Source organism: Procambarus clarkii, chromosome 64 (genome assembly GCF_040958095.1).
Source record: "Procambarus clarkii isolate CNS0578487 chromosome 64, FALCON_Pclarkii_2.0, whole genome shotgun sequence".
Classification (NCBI taxonomy): domain Eukaryota; kingdom Metazoa; phylum Arthropoda; class Malacostraca; order Decapoda; family Cambaridae; genus Procambarus; species Procambarus clarkii.
In genome coordinates, this window is record NC_091213.1 from 31506366 (window position 1) to 31518605 (window position 12240).

The window sequence follows — 12240 nt, forward strand, 5'->3', positions numbered from 1 at the left end:
GGGAGCATGTGGGTATCTCTCACCACAGTGTCTGGGAGCATGTGGGTATCTCTCACCACAGTGTCTGGGAGCATGTGGGTATTTCTCACCACCGTGTCTGTGAGCATGTGGGTATCTCTCACCACAGTGTCTGGGAGCATGTGGGTATCTCTCACTACCGTGCCTGGGAGCATGTGGGTATCTCTCACCACCGTGTCTGGGAGCATGTGGGTATCTCTCACCACAGTGTCTGGGAGCATGTGGGTATCTCTCACTACCGTGCCTGGGAGCATGTGGGTATCTCTCACCACAGTGTCTGGGAGCATGTGGGTATCTCTCACCACAGTGTCTGGGAGCATGTGGGTATCTCTCACTACCGTGCCTGGGAGCATGTGGGTATCTCTCACCACCGTGTCTGGGAGCATGTGCGTATCTCTCACTACAAAGCTTTGCCCCTCAGGCATGTTGCCTCCTCCCCCATTAGGGATCACTGTGAAGACATGAGCAACATCCTGACAAATTTCACTGTTCTGACCTACAATCCTCATCAACTACATCTCAACATCTGAATCACGAAAATGAGATGAAAGTCCTTAGCTCCACTGTTCATCCACTTACGGTATTTGCCCTTTCCATGTTATACTTTCAACAGTGTATGTAATTTTCCCTTTAAATTTGAATATTTTCATTGTCTTAATTTTTATTGTCTTAGTTTTTTTAATGGATGGATAGATTGATCAACAGACAGGAGAGAGACAGACAGACCCAGGCAACGCCGGGTACTCTTCTTAGTAAAACAATATAGTTGTTTACCATTGGTGTGTGGGAGGTGACCGGTGAGAGGAGCTGGAGAAACTGTTTAGACCTGTGAGAGGTTCATTAGGTTTATGTGTCTACGGGCAAAGTATGGATAGCAGGAAATTTCTGTTTAATAATTGTTTTAAAAATATTTAGCTATATAGTGTCTGAATGTGACTCTGGCACGCTGTGTCGTGTTCTAGCGACGCAGACCAGCCTTTGTTCATCCCATACCCTAGACCATTCTCTGTTAAGTTCGGTGAGACTCCAAGGGTCTAGTCTCTATCTTTTGAGAGACTGGCGAGCTGACAGACAGACATTCTTCCCTTTACGTACAGATAAGAGAGAGACACAAACAGATAGGTACAGAGAGACAGACACAGAGACCGAGACAGACAATCAGACAAAGAGAGAGAGAGAGAGTCAGACAGAAATCGACAAAGACAGAATATGACTGAAAGAGACACAGCTAAGCAATTAGTAAATAGATGGATGGATAGATATATGTATAGCTAGATGAACGGATAGATGCACGATAGACAGATGGATGGAATGATGAACAGAGGCAGACAAAAACAGAATAAGAGATACACTGACAAAGATAGGCAATTAGAAGATAAATGGTTGGATAGATATATGGATTATTAGATGGATGGAAAGATGTATGGGATAAATGGATGAATAACTGGGTAGATTGATATCTGGATAGAAAGATTGGTTTATAGAATGATTTATTTATAGAAAAATAGATAGACTGATTGATGGATATATTTAGACTGTTAACAGCACCCTCCTTGGATCCTCCCTCGGGTCTAACGCCAATGAGGAGATCCTCGATAAGAAAATCACAGACCTCAGGAGGATGGAAGACAGGATGGGTGATATCGACGCCCACGAGGCTTTATATCTTCTCACTAAATGCCTCTTTAGTGAGGAGTTTTGCCTCCTACCAGAGGCAAGACTCCTCTAAAGAGGAGTCTTGCCTCTGCCCAGTGTCCAGCTGAGAGAGAGAACGTCACAATCTATTTAACCGTAACTCTGTTAGCTTTGCTGGCCGACCAGATGGAATCACACTGCGCCCTTGGAAAAATGGCAGACAATTGGCGTCGGACTATAAGTGCGTATCAGCCTGGCAACCATATACATCAACCTCTCTTTCGGCCAAGCAGGAGCTGCGACGACACACACAGAGAAGAAGACAAGTATACCAAGTACAGGGAAATAGAACCACGGAACAACTTCCATCCAATAGGATCTGACACCCCTCGGTCCTTGGGGAAAGAATGTAAGGAGGTTTCTTAATGATCTTAGTTCCAGGCTCATTGACACTATATGAGACCCTAGAGTGGCAAGTTTTCTCTTCCAGCGATCCAGAGGGGGCATGGAAGCGCCCCTTCTGGAGGCGCTTAGTAGCGATCGAGATGGGGAATGCCCGTTGCATCCACAGTTCCTGCCTGGCGTCGAAGGAGTTCGAAGAAATCTACACACTCTAAAAAAACAAACTTCCCTTTATGTCCACTTTTTGTAACCAATCAGATATGTAACTGTGTAACCTTGTATAATAAAGTTTACAACGTAAATAATAAAATGGGGTGGTAGGAGAAGAGAACACTCATACGCAATGTTGCCAGATTGGGCTACAAGTAGCGAATTGGGACTTTGAACGCTTTGTGCTAAATTTTTAATCTCGCTATTTGTGACTGTTTGGGCTAATCAAAAAATAAATTGGGCTAATTTGACCTACTGATGATAAGATAGTCAATAACTTATTGACTATCTTATTGACTTATTGACAATAACTTATGGGTTTATAATGTAAACTGCTTAGTTGACCAGACCATGAATGGAGGCCCTGTTCAGAGACCGGGCCCTGTGGACGTTAATCCTTGGAACCTGTGAAAGAAAAAGTAACCGCAAGGTAAGGTAATCCTTCCCAAGGACGATAGATCTCCCAACCTTAATTGCTCTTCATTCAGTTAAGACATTGCATGCAAAGACATACCCGTGTAATGTCTTTACAAGCACACCATCCTCATGAAAGGATAGTACTTAACTATTTGATGGAAAGTACCAATATGTGGTGATGGACCACCAATAATCCATTTATAGATGAGTAGACATATATTGCTTGTGAAGAACATTTGGTTGTCTGTGTTCGATATTATAAAACCAAACACAATAGGATTTTACCTCTGGTTATGGGACTAATTTCAGTCAGAACATTACCTCTGAATCCTTGCATCAACACCTCAAAGATTATTTTGGTTATATTGGAGATGATGTGAAGCAGCGTCTTGCACGGTCGGAACATCAACTCTGTGCGGACTTCATCTCTCAGTTTACACTGTGATGAAGGATATTCCTTCTTTGTTTCTTATCAAATACACGTCATTTCTTGCATTTGGTCTGTTCTCATGTATCTGACGAATTACCTTCTAGTATTGACTTTTTGACCAGAAAGAGCTACAGTTCGTTCCATAGATCTTCATTCAGGGGATAAAATTATCTAGAGATTTACAGACATATAAATGAAGGGAAAGATCCCTTACAGTTGATACATTTGTCAGGAACACGATGGTTGGTAAAGAACAATAGTGTAGAGCGGCTGTTAGATTACTGGCATTCTTCATCAACTCATTACCAAATCGCTTCTTCCTCTTGTGATAAGTATGTTGAAAGGCAATTATTTTCAATGTACTCTGATCCTGACAATAACCTATATTTCACATTCCTCAAAACAATCATAAATGATTTTGAAAGGATGACTTGACCTTATAAAAAAGATGAAGCAAATCAGTGTGGCTTTCTCACTGAGTTAGAAAACTTCACTCATGGAATACTCGGAAGAATCGTGCATCCTGATCATGCAAAGCTTGATGTTGATTTAGACTTCAATTCCATTTATCTGCCCCCTGGAAAAAGTGGATTTTGGTTACAAATTTTCTACACTTCAGGCCACTAACAGACAAAACAATTCTATAAACCAGGAATGTCTTCAAAATGTTCAAGAACGATGCCATAAATTTTAGTGAAAGCTTGCAAAGAGCTTCTTTCTCGTATTCTAAGGAATGCTGACACTTTCAAAATGGTGAAAAATCTGTCACCTAGCATATTATGCTTTGGCCACACACGGCCACCAATTTCAGAACTTCCATTAGTTCTAGCTGACCAACACAAGCTTAGTGAAATTTAAAGTATGCGTCGTCTACTGTTAACAAGTGATGGGCCAACATTTGTGAAGGACAAATTCCAACATCTGGATCATCATTTTGGGCCAAGGCAATAACTGTCATGAAGGCTGCTGGCGAGCCCAGGATCATTGACCTCACTGAGATTACATTGAAAATGAACAGCTTACTTATCAGTATAATGCCCTGGTTGAACGAGTATTTTCGAGAGTAAAGTCTGGAGAAACAAAACTGAGTAATCTAAATGGCAATATAACTTTTGAGATCAATCTTGAAAATCGTAGCATATCTTAAAGATAAGGTCACTAGTTGCTCATCATTTGAACCGTACATGAAACAGGAGGGAAGAAATAGCCTAAGCAGCTCTATCCCTTTGAGATGTATTTTATTGTCTCAATAAACGTACTTGAACTTGAACCACGCTGGTCAGTGGAAAATATGAGTCTACAATACACAAGAACGAGGAAGTATTTTTTGGATAGTCTTCAACTGTGAAGACGTGGAGGGACTCCATACCCATATATATTTAAAAAAAAGTGAAAACTGGATAACTTACTAATATTTGTTGCATGAAGCATAATTTTCCAGGTAAATTATGCTTCATGCAGCAAATATTTGTATGTTATTCAATTATCAATCTTTTTTATTACAATACATGCAGCAATAATATTAATAAAATAATTAAATCATGTAGTTTTACTCGACGAATTAAAATATATTTCTCTGCAAACCGAATCAGTCGCTAAACAAAATATGGGGCTACTTTAATTACAAATTCGCTACTTTTAGACCATCAGCTCGCAACTTTCAGCAATTCGGATCTGGCAACCCTGCAGTCATACGTATTTAGGGTTATATGGCAAGTTTTTCTCTGAATGCTCTGTATTCCCTTCTCCAAGGATATTGATCCCAACAATTCCATCATCAACGATCCTCAGTTTCTTGATTCTGAAATTGCCTTTATCTACAAATCCTTCTCTCGCCTTGGTTACCCTTTGCATTTTATCAACTGTCCCTTTTCTCAAGCTAAACTAAATTTCTTTCATCATAAACCTGCTTCCAACACTAATAGCAATGTGCTCTGCCTTCCGTTCACATTTGAACTCAAAACTTTTACCAATACCTTTCGTCCTCTTGACATAAAGCTCGCCTTTCGACAAACTAACACACTTCGTAGCAATCTAGTTCACACTGCTCCTCCTGCTTCTAATGCTGCTGGTGTCTACTCTATTTCCTGTTCGTCTTGTCCTCTCCAATACTTTGGCCGTACACTTAATGACAGACTTAAAGAACACAAAAGAAATGTTAAGTCTGCAGACAGAAACAATGCTCTCTTCTGTCATGTTAGGGATTCTAATCATCCTATTGAGTGGTCTTCTTCCAAAATAATCTTTCCTGCCACTACTCTACACAGACGCCATCTTGCTGAATCAGCTCTAATACACAACGTACCCAACATGAACTTGAATCCTGGCTTTGTTGCTGTGGACTCTTCCCTCTCACAGTATATAGTCAAAAGCTCTAATCTTTCTAACAAATGAGACCTAAAATAAGCTTACCCTTCCATTTATCATTCTTTATTTCTTTTTCTTTCGCTTGTTTTCTCTTACGATCCCTTTCTTATTCCTATTATTATCTCCTTTATTACACCTTACCTTTCGTACCTTTTGCCTTGCATTTTCTTCCTTTAGGATTTCCTTCTCCTCACCTCTCTCTTGCCTATTTATTGCCTTCGCCTCCTTCCCTCATTAAAAAGCCATTACTTCACTATCTTCTGGAATGTGAAGCAACCAATGACCTTAGAAGAGCTTTAAGAGTTCCTGAATCATGCAGTGGCCACCCTGAAGCCATCAACACAGCCACTCTCCTGGTCAACAAAGGTGTCCAGCAGCTGGACACCCTCATAAAGACTGTGAAGCAGTGTCCTCCCCCACGATAACAGTTTGATGGTTAAATGCAACCTCAGAACACTGGGAAAAAAAAAATTGTACCACTTACGGGCTATTCATGCCCGTGCCACCTCTTGGGTGGCTTAATCTTTATCAATCAATCATGTCCTCTTCCACGGGAGGCATCTCCCGTCACGCAGGGTGCAGTCGCACCTCCACAGATCTCCAGTATCATCTATTGATACTGGTAATGGCTCAAAAGGGCCACCACTTACGGGCTATTCATGCCCGTGCCACCTTTTGGGTAGCTTAATCTTTATCAATCAATCTAAGATCTGTTGTTCACCATCTGGTCACCATTTGGTCCGGGAGACATCTCCCGTCACGCAGGGAGCAGTCGCACCTCCACAGATCTCCAGTATCAGCTCTTGATACTGGTAATGGCTCAAAAGGGCCACCACTTACGGGCTATTCATGCCCGTGCCACCTTTTGGGTGGCTTAATCTTCATCAATCATCAATCTTCCCTCATTATCAAGTTACAGCTCGCTGCTCTGCCAGGTAAAACTACTAAGGGCTCACCATAACCCGTGCTACTTGGAACATTTGGTCCTAGAAGCTGAATCTTAAACAACAAAAACTTCCCACATCACAATCGACTTAAGAATGGTGCAGGATGGACCGAAACGTCGTCGTCGCTTCACTTTCTAGTGTGAGGTCTTGTCAACATATTTCAGCCAAAGTTATTGTGACTCATCGTCTAGCAGGAAGACCCACTCGCCCCTTTGCTTTTCTGCATGGCAGCTAAAGAGGAAACAAGCAGGTTGTATAGCGAATTCAACATCTGGCTCCTGGACGATGGCACCCTGGCAGGGACATAGGAATCCCTGCTAGGAGATCTTCAGTTAGTTAAATCGATGGCAGAGGAGCTAGGCCTTACAATAAACTCATCAAAGTGTGAAATCATCTCATCCAGCCAACCATATATATATATATATATATATATATATATATATATATATATATATATATATATATATATATATATATATATATATATATATATATATATATATATATATGTCGTACCTAGTAGCCAGAACTCACTTCTCAGCCTACTATGCAAGGCCCGATTTGCCTAATAAGCCAAGTTTTCATGAATTAATGTTTTTTCGTCTACCTAACCTACCTAACCTAACCTAACCTAGCTTTTTTTGGCTCTTCCTCTGAAGAGACAACCTCTGAAGAGACAACTAACACAACACCTATACCCCCTATTAGACTATTTTACAGGAACTTCTTTCCACAGCTCATAAAACGGAGGAAAGGGTCCTGAAAGATATTGTTAATAGAAACGTTATCCCTACAGACAAAAATCAGAGGATACAACTGACGATTTACTGTAAAACCAGAAAAACGGCCAGCCTACTCATGAGAAACTCTCCAGACACAAAACAGAACGCTTTAAAAGAGACTAACGTCGTCAATGCCTTCAAATGCCCTCTTGGGGACTGTAAGCTCCAAAAAACCCAGTATATAGGCAAGACAACAACATCTCTTTCTAGGCGTTTAACGATGCATAAACAACAGGGCTCCATTAAGGAACATATAATCTCTTCCCACAACCAAACCATCGCCAGAGAAATCCTAGTAAACAACACAGAAATCATCGATAGATACAGCGATAGCAGGCGGCTTGACGTTTGCGAGGCACTACACATCAAGAAGTCAACACCAGCAATCAACAGCCAATTATTGCACAACTATATTCTACCCACCTCAAGACTCCGCTCCAATATAGAAGCATCAAGAAATATGGACCAATAGGCTTTCTACAAACACTTCTATTCAATATCCATTGTTTCGTGTTCTGTCTTGTGTTGATGAAATTAATACCCTATTAATACCACCTCTTGTTCTGTCTTGTGTTGATGAAATTAATACCCTATGAATACCACATCTTGTTCTGTCTTGTGTTAATGCCACATCACCCCTTCCACCTCACTCAAATGTAGATATAAAATCGGAGATGCGTAAGTTCTATTCAGTTGTGTATTTGTGAACTAAAGTCTTTGAAAATGTAATAAGTTTTACGAAAAGAGCTCGTGTCGCGTCAGACTAGAAATAAAAATGAATTTTGGAGAATTGATTTTTGATTTACCTCCAACAGTGAAAAGAAATGTACGAAAGATTGAGAAAATTCGTGTTAGAATTATTAATCTTACTTTTTCGGTCATATTTAATAATATATGTCTAAAGGAAAGACTGCTACCAAAATATACTAATATATATATATATATATATATATATATATATATATATATATATATATATATATATATATATATATATATATATACATAACCGATTGTCCGGGTGTGTGGCGCCCTCCCAAAGAGGGTATCAATCAAGGCCCCACTCCAGCAATCAGGGAAAACACCTCCAACAGCTTCATTTCGACTGAGAATCTACTAGAAGCCATCAAAGCAACATCGGTTGGAACCTTGCAGCACATCCCTAAAGCTGCCCGGCCCCAGGCAACAGCCAAACTATCCAGCCTCTTGAAAAAGGTCAATGACTTCCCCAGAACCATCCAAGCATGGCACAACCTTCTCCTGTTTGGTAACATATGCCTAGCTGTCCCTGCAAGGAGAGACAAATCACTAGCTTCGTCGGTCATTATGGCTATAAATAGTTTTCCTAGAGAGGACAACCAGGCACACCTCCCCACCCGTGCCAAAAACACCCACGGCAGGAAAGGTATCAACAGCAGAACCGAGGCATCCAAAATCAGAGCAACAGTCAGCAAGAAAATAGAAGAAGGCAACACAATAGGGGCGATCAGAGTCATCACCAGTGAAGGCACAGTTGCCACCAGGGATGCCCATACAGCACAAGCCCTGAGGGAAAAGCACCCACCCAGAGCTCCTCGTGATGACAGTGTTCCCCTAGTCGGTGTCACCAGAGCAGAACCCTGTGTGTGCTCGAATCCATGGTGCATAAAGCAGCTTTATCCTTCCCACCAGGATCAGCATGTGGGTTCACAGGACTACGACCCAACCATATCAAACAAATGCTCAACCCTGCACTGGGAGACATTGCACAGGGCCTCCTGGTGGAACTAACTAGATTCGCCAACACATGTCTAGCTGGCAACATACCAGAGACCATACGGCCTCTCTTTTTTGGCGCTACCCTCTGTGCCCTGAGGAAAAAAGATAGAGGAATCAGACCGATAGCTGTGGGCAATTCACTAGGGCGTCTCGTCGCTAAGGTTGCTGCTAGAGTAGTTAGTCAGGCAGCAGCCGACATGCTGAAGCCAAAACAGCTTGGGTTTGGCATTCCCCAAGGGTGTGAGGCAGCGGCTCATGCAGCTAGAGCCTACATTGCCAACATTACGGATGAAAAAGCCCTGATAAAGCTGGACTTCAAAAATGCTTTCAATCTGGTTAGAAGGGATGCAGTACTCAGTGCAGTTCATCGCCTTTTTCCTTCCCTCTACCCGTTTGTAAACTCATGCTATAGCAAGAATCTAACTCTGTTTTTTGGGGAACATGAAATTGAATCACAAGAAGGTGTCCAACAGGGTGACCCCCTTGCTCCTTTTCTTTTCTGCCTAGTTATCAAGGAAGTCACCGATAACCTGTCCAGTGAGCTCAACATTTGGTTTTTGGACGATGGCACTCTAGCCGGCTCCCCAGCCTCACTCTTGGACGACATAAGAATAATTCAGGAGCAAGGAGCAAGCCTAGGCCTCACTCTGAACCCTTCCAAGTGCGAAATAACCTCCACCAACCAGCACATAATAGAGCAAATAAAGGTTGTTTTGCCTGACATTCATACAACCAACCCTGAGGACAGCACACTCCTAGGTGCTCCTCTTGGAAGGAATGCCATCGACGGGGTCCTTGGTAAGAAGATCACTGACCTGAAGAGGATGAACGAGAGGATTGAAGACATCGATGCTCATGATGCACTTTACCTCATCACCAGATGCTTGTACCTCCCCAGGCTGACCTACTTTCTAAGATGTTCGCCATCTTTCAACAATATTAAATTAGAAGAGTACGACAGCTTGCTGAAATCAACACTAGAAAAAGCCCTCAATCTTTCCCTCAGCGACTTACAGTGGAAACAGGGCTCCCTTCCTGTCAGACTCGGGGGCCTTGGCGTGCGCACAGCAACACAAATTGTTGTACCAGCGTTCCTGTCCTCTTCAGTGGGGTCTGACAACTTGGTGAAGGAAATCCTACCTGAGCACCTAGTTCAACAGGCTGGGGTACATGATCCCAGCTTCACAGACTGCACAACCAAATGGGTCTCTCTCGCAGGACCAGCACCCCAACCACCGCCTTCTGAAGCCCATAAGCAATCCAGCTGGGATCGCCCCATTGCCGACCAAGAAGCTGCGACTTTGCTAGCAGCTGCGACAACACCACATGACACTGCCCGACTTAGAGCTGTAGCAGCTCCCCATGTGGGTGATTTCCTATTAGCAACCCCAATGTCAGCAACCGGCACCCGTCTCACACCGCAGGCCCTCCGAATTGCCGTGGCTCTCCGCCTCGCTGCCCCAATCCACACCGAATACAGGTGTATTTGTGGCGAGGCAGAGGCCAACAGATACGGACGGCATGGCCTTCTCTGCCAAAGGACAGGAGGATGGCATGCAAGACACGGCGAGGTCAATGACATTATTAGGAGAAGCCTTACCGCAGCCGGTTGTCCAGCAGAGAGAGAGCCCCGTTACCTAATGTCCCGCAACTCTGATGAGCCTGTCGGTCGCCCAGACGGAATCACGGTGAACCCCTGGAAGAATGGTAGACAGTTGGTGTGGGTCTACACATGCGTTTCAACTTTAGCCAATGCCTATGTTGACTTCAGTGCTACACAAGCAGGAGGAGCTGCCAATCACCGGGAAGCGGCCAAGTCACGTAAATACAGGGACCTTGAGCACCACTACAATTTTGTCCCCATTTGCCTCAGAGACACTTGGTGCCTGGGGTAAAAGTGCTGCTAGCTTTTTGAAGGAGTTGGGGTCTAAGCTAATCGAAACGACTAGAGACCCTAGAGCTGCCAGTTTTCTTTTTCAGCGCCTTAGTGTGGCAATCCAGAGAGGAAATGCTCACTGCATCCATGGTTCCTGCCCGCCATCTGAGGAGCTGGAAGAGCTGTACAACTTGTGACAAGCAGCCTTGCACCCTGCATGTAATCAATATTGTAACTTTTTTTGTGTAATAACATTTTCAAATAATGTTAGATAAATATACACAAATACCAAAAGAATAGGGGTGGTAGGAGAAGAAAATATCAAAGTGTTCAGTGAGGATCCACAAGGTCTTCTCTGAGTACTCTTTATTTTCTTCTCCGAGGCTATGGGTCCCTACACTTGCACCAGAGGTGGTACCCCTTCTAGGTTTGAAATATATATATATATATATATATATATATATATATATATATATATATATATATATATATACATATAAGCCTATACTTGCATAAACCACAAGTGAAGATTAACAATCTTTGGACAACCCCCACCAGTGGGCCTCGAACCCAGAAAGCACAACTACCTTCCAATAGCTGCCATAACTAGTACGCTTTAACCCACTACACCATCAGACCCTACAAAAGAAGTAGAGACTTCGAGATATATATACACCTCAAATATCTCCACTTCCCGAGGGCGCTAGACGAGTGTGAGGTTATTGTGCGTTTTTCACCAAGCCACTGTCAATGTGAGAGAACTCGTGTCCATGCTATAAGTCTATACTTGCATAAACCACAAGTGAAGATTAACAATCTTTGGACAACCCCCACCAGTGGGCCTCGAACCCAGAAAGCACAACTACCTTCCAGTAGCTGCCATAACTAGTACGCTTTAACCCACTACACCATCAGACCCTACAAAAGAAGTAGAGACTTCGAGATATATATACACCTCAAATATCTCCACTTCCCGAGGGCGCTAGATGAGTGTGAGGTTATTCTGCGTTTTTCACCAAGCCACTGTCAATGTGAGAGAACTCGTGTCCATGCTATAAGCTTATACTTGCATAAACCACAAGTGAAGATTAACAATCTTTGGACAACCCCCACCAGTGGGCCTCGAACCCAGAAAGCACAACTACCTTCCAGTAGCTGCCATAACTAGTACGCTTTAACCCACTACACCATCAGACCCTACAAAAGAAGTAGAGACTTCGAGATATGTATACACCTCAAATATCTCCACTTCCCGAGGGCGCTAGACGAGTGTGAGGTTATTCTGCGTTTTTCACCAAGCCACTGTCAATGTGAGAGAACTCGTGTCCATGCTATAAGCCTATATTTGCATAAACCACAAGTCCAAAGATTGTTAATCTTCACTTGTGGTTTATGTAA